This window comes from Tupaia chinensis, unplaced genomic scaffold, assembly GCF_000334495.1.
Source record: "Tupaia chinensis unplaced genomic scaffold, TupChi_1.0 Scaffold000097_1, whole genome shotgun sequence".
Taxonomy (NCBI): domain Eukaryota; kingdom Metazoa; phylum Chordata; class Mammalia; order Scandentia; family Tupaiidae; genus Tupaia; species Tupaia belangeri.
In genome coordinates this window covers 3,111,172-3,118,878 of record NW_006159559.1, presented here as the reverse complement: position 1 = coordinate 3,118,878, position 7,707 = coordinate 3,111,172, and the positions used below count along the sequence as shown (strand labels likewise).

At 36.0% G+C, this 7,707-nt stretch overlaps 1 pseudogene; it reads right to left on the bottom strand.

Moving 5' to 3' along the window:
* Positions 1 to 5,819: 5,819 nt before the first annotated feature.
* Positions 5,820 to 6,118, bottom strand: LOC102474603 (signal transducer CD24 pseudogene; annotated as a pseudogene).
* Between the last annotated feature and the right edge of the window lie 1,589 nt (positions 6,119 to 7,707).

The following is a 7,707-nucleotide window of genomic DNA, read 5'->3' as shown; positions in this document are numbered from 1 at the left end:
CCATTATATTGCCTTTGTTCCTTTGTTAAAGATCAGATGACTTCGTTTTTGTTGGTTTATGTCTGGGCTTCCTATTCTGTGTCGTTGATGTATTTGTTCTTTTGACAATACGACACTCAATTACTCTTTCATAGTAAATCTTGAAATAGGGTAGTATCAGTCCTCCCTCTTTATTTTTCTCCTTCAATATTGTGTTGCCTATTCTGGATCTTTTGCCTCTAAAGCACAAACTTTAGATACAGTTTGTTAACATCTGCTTAATAACTTGCTGGAATTTTGATTGAGATTGTGTTGACTCTATAGGTCAATTTGAGAAACAGACATCTTGACAGAATTGAGGTTTCCTATCCATGAATGTAAAATATCTCTTTATTTTATTTTTGTTTGATTTTCTTCATCATAACTTTAGTCTTATTTATATAAATCTGGTACATATTTTCTTAGGCTTAGACCAAAGTATTTCATTTTGGGGGGTGCTAATATAAATTGTGTTTCAATTTCAAATTTTACTTATTCATTTTTGGTATATAGGAGAAGAATTGACTTTTGTGTAATAGCATAGTAGCTTACAAACTTGCTATAGCCACTTATTAGTTCCAGGAGATATCTTTTGCTGTTCTTGTTGTTCTGTTTTGTCAAATCTTTCAGATTTTCTACAGAGAAATCATGTCACTTGTGAACAAAGATGGTTTTATTTCTTTCTTGTCAATCTATTTACTCTTTATTTCCTTTTCTTGTCTTATAGCATTGGGTAAGATATCCAATATAATGTTAAAAAAGAATGGTGAGGGGGAACATGTGTACCTTGTTGCTGATGTTAGTGGAGAAGCTTCTAGTTTCACTCCATTAAATATAATGGTTGCTGCAGATTTTTTGAAGATGTTCTTTACTGAGTTATGGAAGCTCCCCTCTACACCTACTTTGATGATGTAATACTTTCTTTTTTTGTGATGAAGGAAAGTACAACTTTATTGCGCTTTGTTTTTTTAAATTTAACTCTGAGTGATGATGTAATACTTTCTTTTTTTGTGAGGAAGGAAAGTACAACTTTATTGTGCTTTGTTTTTTTAAATTTAACTCTGAGTGATATGTTCCTTTGATGGTCCATTTAAATCTAGGAAGGCCATATGTTATCTTTAAACTCTACCTCAGGTGAGAAACTTGAAACTATATTAGGAAAATTGAAAGCCAGGAAACAGCTTAGTTTTCTTCTTAGTAAAACAACTATAATGAAAACCCTTCACATAGTCTTGTAAATGGTAGACTGTATATATAGCATCATTACATAAAAAGCTTTTATAGATATAATTGTACTTACTGAATTTATTTTATTTCCTTTTTCTGATCATTAATGAGTTAAAAAGAAAACTTAGAAAGTAGTGTAAAGAAGAAACAATTAAAATAATTCAGAATTACCACCCAGAGATGTCCAAGTTTACTAACATTTTTGTGTATTTTCTATGATTTAAATATATACATACATATATATTATATATATTTATTATACACATATATCCAGTAGGTAGTGCAGAGGTTAAGGCACCAGATCCCACATGGCCAACTGCGTGGTTCAAGTCCTGGACCCTGTGGCTTGAAAATCACTCCAGACATGTGTGCATGTGTGCTCAAAATCCCAAGAAGAGAGTAGATAAGGGATTATGATGTGGTCATCCCCCCTGGTGTGTGTGTGTGTGTGGGTAATCTCTTATGCTATCTCTCCCTCTCCCTCTCTCTCTGTCTCTCGCTAATGAATGCCTGTGCCCTATAGCAAAAACTTAAAAAAACTAATTTGCAAATATATTACCCATTTATTAAATTTCACATAAAGTTAATTTTGTAGCATACAGTTTTATATTCTGGATTTTAACAGTTAAAATAAAAACAAAACCATCTTTTTCCAAATAAATCTAAAATATTTCTAGGTTTAATATTCTATCATATGATTGTTTTAAATTTTTTAAAAAAAAGGATTAAATTTTTCTTTTTCTTTTTTTCTTTTTTTAGGTTTTTGCCATAGGGCATGTACTCTCCCCAGAGAGAAACAGAGAAAGACAGAGAGGGAAAATGAGAAATCACCCTCACCACCAGCAAGGGGGATGGCCAGATTGCAATTCCTTCTTCTCCATTCTCCTCTCAGGATTTTGGGCATGCATGCATAGATGCCCACCATGATTTTCAAGCCACCAGGTCTGGGACTCAAATTATGGTTGCCCCTGTGGGAATCTAGTGCCTTAACCACCATGCCAACTGCTGGTCTCCTGATTTAAAGTTTTCAAAGATTTGCAATTATTGTGTTTACATTTTTTCTCTATATATATTTCTGTGGAAAACACCTTGAGCCACACACATACACACTAACTTTTCAGCCTTAAGTTAGATTATTCTTTCAGAATAGATTACTAAAAGTTTAAATGACTGGACCAAGAGATAAAAAATATTCAAGGTTATTTTTGCATGTTAAAGTCAATGGATCTTAAAGTGGTTAAATATTTATAACTTGATTATTGTGGATTTCTTATACTACAGAGAACAGTTCCTAGGGGAAAGGGATAAAACTAGAATTTAGGAGAGAATGAAAATATATAATGTGATGGCGACCACTGAGATGTCTGAGGCAGCCAAGAAAATGTGATTGAAGATTTCAAAAAGTCCCTTTAGTTGCTGCCAGAGTGAGGCTTTTCCTGTGTCCTCGACTGGGTTGTTCTTTTCTAAGGTGGATTCCCAGCCCCTCATCTCTCTTCACAGGCTCAGAAGTGGACACATTGGCTTTGTACAAAAGTTTCTCTGGAGTGTGGCCCTTTGCATATCAGCACCTATTTGAACAACAATAAATAAAATTATGAATTTGAATGTGTTTTAAACAGCAAGCATTGAAAAAAATAAAGGAAAAAAAAAGACCATCCTTCTTTTCACCACCACAATCACACATCAACTTTTCCTCACTGCATTTGGCAACTTCTGCAGCATAGTCAGCCTTTGGGGTTTAGAATAACGGTTTAGTTTGATTAATGAATAGGATTCATTTAGAGAAAAAATCAAGGTTGAAGGCATTATTTATTGCTAGATATATTTTGTTTTGTAAATAGAAACGCAACTGAACTTCATGTTCCATATACCTGGGGTGCTGATAAATCATTAATCACAGCTGTCTTCCCTACAACTATGCATTTTTAGAAAGTGCTGGCATTCCAGGCCTGCAGAGCCCAAAAAACCATTTCATGGATAATAAGAACATCATTCTTAGCTCATGCTGATTACAAAACCCTATATATTTTCATTTAGCTGGTCTCCTGGGAAATTTTTTTTCCCCACTTGTTTAGTACAATTTTCTTTATTGCTAGTTACTGGGTTTTTTTTCTTCGCTTGATGAAAGACAGAAAAAAGAGTTAGAAGATAAGTAATTTTTCATGTAAGGAACAGCCTAGAAGCATATATGAATGGAAGTAATTTAGACTGTATCCTTTCCTGTGATTTAGACTGACGACTGAAAGACCCAGGTTACTGCCTCTCCAGCTGCTTCCTGTTTCTTCTTGATTGTTTATTTCTCAGATGAAAGAATCAATACACTCAAATGGAATTCAAATGGAAGAAATATTACTGCCTTAGATCACTCAATTCTGAATAGCCTCCTGAGGATTTCACATTAAATGGTAGCCTTTTGTCCTATAAAAGAAAGTTAATCAAATGTCCAGCAGCTTCTCAACAAAAGTCTAATTTGCTTTCAGAACATGTCTTACACATGTCTTACCAATTCCCCAGCTCACAACATTCAGCAAAACTCTCCAGTAACCCTACATTTTTAAGAAATATGTATTTCACCTTGAATTATCTTTTTAGACTTTATTTCAGAATTTTCTTTTTCTTTTTTACTCTTCAAAGGCCCAGCATGGTCAATAACTATTCAAATATAAAAGGGCATTGTTTAGGTCTGGCCATGTAGCACAGTAGTTGAGCCCTGTGCATAGGGAGCTGTATCCTACATGGTTGGTCATGGTTTGAGCTCCAGTCCTGGTGGCTTGGAAAACATGCTCGGTGCCTATGACAGAATGGCAAAATGCAGTAAAAACGATTGCCGAGTGACCAAAACTCATCAAGTGCTTTCTTTCTTTTCTCTCTCCCACATGCATCCTCTGGCAATTTAAATAAAAGGTATTGTTTATCATCTCAATAGAAATTATATATAGCAAATCTGTTCATTTTTTGCAAGGTTTTCTGTGAGGTTAAAGTGTCCTAGTTTTAATGAAGTGAGTAGCATTATTGTGCTAGTATTTGAAGTCTGAACAGAGATATTCTCTTTTGTGGGGTAATTTTAAGAAAAACAATTATCAAGGTAAAAGTGAAACATCATAATTTTTTTTAGACTTCGTTTCTCTTTATTTATAGTTTGTGTTAAATGCAAATCAATTCCAGAACATGGGAAGTTACTAAGAATCAAAGCATAAATACACAATACAATATACAATCCAAACTAGATGGACGGCATTCAGGTATGAAGCAAAGGGGACCGTTCATTCACACACAGTGGCTTCGGATCTGCTCAGCCTGGTTTTTCTCCTACATGTTTCTAAAGATGAGGGAAAATGACTTTGTGGCCATACTAGGTCCTGAAACAGATCCTTAGCATCAGCGTGTGACCGTGCGAATAAAATACTTCAGGGGCATGCATTTTTATAAAGGTTTCTGTGTTGAGGCTGTTGGAAAAGACTTTGTGGAGTCAAGCTCACTTGAGGTTCTAACTATCTAAAAATATTGACTGATAACAGCAAGTGTTCCAAATGTGGCTATTCTGATCCATAGGTTAAAAAAAAAAAAAGTATTTACAGAAAGAGGATAAGAGTTTCTGTGAATTTTATGTGAGTTAGCTTCCACTCCTCACTTCCTAAATACCTGATTTACAATTCTTGCTCCTTCACATATTTACCTTTTTAATTTCAAGATTTGTAATTCTACCTTCAAAACATTTTTTTATGTAAAAAATGCAGAAATTCAACATATGCAGAAATAAAAAGCAGTATTTTTAAATTGGTTAAGGTCAATGCAATTCTACTCTTTTAAAATAGTTTAACTAAAAAAAAATAGTTTAACTAAATGAATCTGGTGCTCTTGTCCAATAAAAACAAGTGATAGAAAATGTCTACCATTTGACTTTATTACTTTAAAGTAATCTTTACCCAATATGCTTGGATTTGGGGGTAGATTTCAATGCATCATTTCCCTGGTACATCTCTACTACTGCATAAATGATCAAATGCAATGTCGAACCCAACGCCTCAGAGGAAAACAGCTCAGTTCCCCTGAAAACAGTGATAGCTTTACAACGTGAAATTTTATCTAGAGTGTATCGGCATTAAATTAGTACTGCTGAAACGATACGCTGAGGATTTACAGTAACACCTGGAAGTTCCTTCTATTGTATTTATAAATAGAGTCATGGAAACTTTTCACAGTATGTAATTGTTTTATGGCCTTATGGATTTAATGAACCAAATGAAAACTGAATCTCTGTTCTACATCCCACTCTTTATCTCTAAGTAAAATAAAATCTACTCTTAATTTCAGGGTAGAGTTTCACATGTCCATATTTCTTAAGCCACATTTAAGGAAATCATACCTTAACTAATTCCGAGTGTTATCCCTTCATCTTGTACACAAAAGTCCAGCAGGTTTAATCTTGGCATTTATCATCTGGTCAAGTACTTCACATGTTCTTCAACCAATCAAATCTGGTATTCACAACATCTTCTGTGTCGATAAAATAAGGTGTGAAATTAGTAGATTCGATGAAGGCCTGTTTTGTTTTGTTTTGCCACACTGGACTTCTAGATGCCATTTGGATTGGGTTTAGAAGATGGGGAAGTGTAGCTATTTCTTGGCCTGAGTTTCTTAACAGTAGAGGTGTAGAGAGAAAGCGAGATCACAAGGAGCCTGGCTGTTGACTGTGGGCACTGCCAATGGCCTTGGTGGTGGCATTAGCTGGATTTGGGACAGCTGAGGTATTCTGGGAGGAGTAACTTGGAAGTGTTACAACAGTTGTTTGATTTGAATAAATCTGTGTGGGTAGGAGCAGCGCCAGCAGCAGCAGCCCCAGCCCCAGCCTGGCCACCTTCTCTCTGCCCATGGCCGATGGGTCGGTGCACAGCGCGTCTCGTAGGGTACGGGGTGCTTCGAGAACCACTGGCTTCAGGACAGGAGCAGGCAAGGTGGATCCACATCATATTTTTTAAAAAACACATAGAAAAAGAAAAACCTTTAGAGGTCAACCTTTTACTTGTAAGAAATTTTGGTCAATGAATAAGACATTTACAAGTTTACAAACATTTTCCTAAACAAATTTGAAATTCTAGCACAATTATTATCTTAATGAGCAGTTATCTACCTTATTGAAATTCTAGTCAAGCACTACTGCTTTCAGTTTAGCCAGGAAAAATCACTTAACTTAGTTCCAGACTGTTTGGCAGTCATAGGCTAGGTATAGGGGAAACTGGGACTATGCAATATTGCATGAATCTCTTCTTCCCTCCAATACCGTATGCTGATGTTCATCACCCAACCAGTAGACCCAACCAGTAGATCCCACAGAATCAGTTCAGATGTTTCCATCTGTGAAACTTATTTCTATGGCCACAGTCATAAAGACAACTCTGTAAGAGGATTGCCTTTTCCCAAAGTGTTGGAAAGCGAATGTGAGAGGACATAATTGATCAAATCCAATACTACCTACTCTTTCACCTTTGATCTAGATCCTAGATAAAACCTGGGCCTGTAGAAGAAAGAAAGGGAACTGTTAATGCCCAATTAGGTCTCTAGTCACAGCCTGGCCTGGGTAATTGATTACTTTTGCCTTCTCTGGCCTTATGACCTTACTTCAAGATGATGCCAGGTACTGCCAAGTGTTAGCCTCGAAGTTACACTCAATATCTGTGCTCAAAGGCTGTGTAGATAGCCAATCTCTTATCTTCTGCAACCTGTCAAAGCCGAGGAGCCCTGCTGAGTCAGCACTTAATCCGTGATAGCCATAGGATTAAATAAAGTCAAATAAAATAATTCTTTTTTTAAAAAAAGTAAAACAATGACAAATTAATGTTTCTTAAAGAAGGAAAAAAAAAATTGGCCCTAAAGGGGCAAATAAAGGCAACACTCAGGAATGTCAAAGGGAACAACAAAAACAGAGCACATGTTGATAACCAAGAATTGATTGGTTTACAGCCTGAGATAAGTGTTATATAAATAAAAAGTGAAAGAAAAAATAAGCTATGTTTATTTTAATAAAACTTAAAATGAGATAGATAATTTTATAGTACTTAAGGGATTAACACTGGTGTACAAATGAATGGATTTATAATTAATGTAAAAGTGAAGGCTTAGTATTTACTAGGAATTCTATTTAATGGTCCACATGACGCTCAAACTAAGTTCCAAACAGATGTGGAAATATGCACCATTTTATTATTTTTAACATAGTTCAGGGAAAGCAGCTGTAATGCACACTGCTACTTGATAGGCTGAAACCATGTTGGAGACCCAGGTTTGATTCTGGGTCCACCCTAAAAGCCGAGCGAAGTGGTGCACATCTGTAGTTACAGCTACTTGAGAGGATTAGGCAGGAAGGTCAAGACACAGCAAGACCCTGTCTTAAGAAAGCGTAGTTTGGCCACCCCCGGGACCCGCGCCGAGCGAGGCGGCGGCCGGAGGCGGGCCCCCCACCCA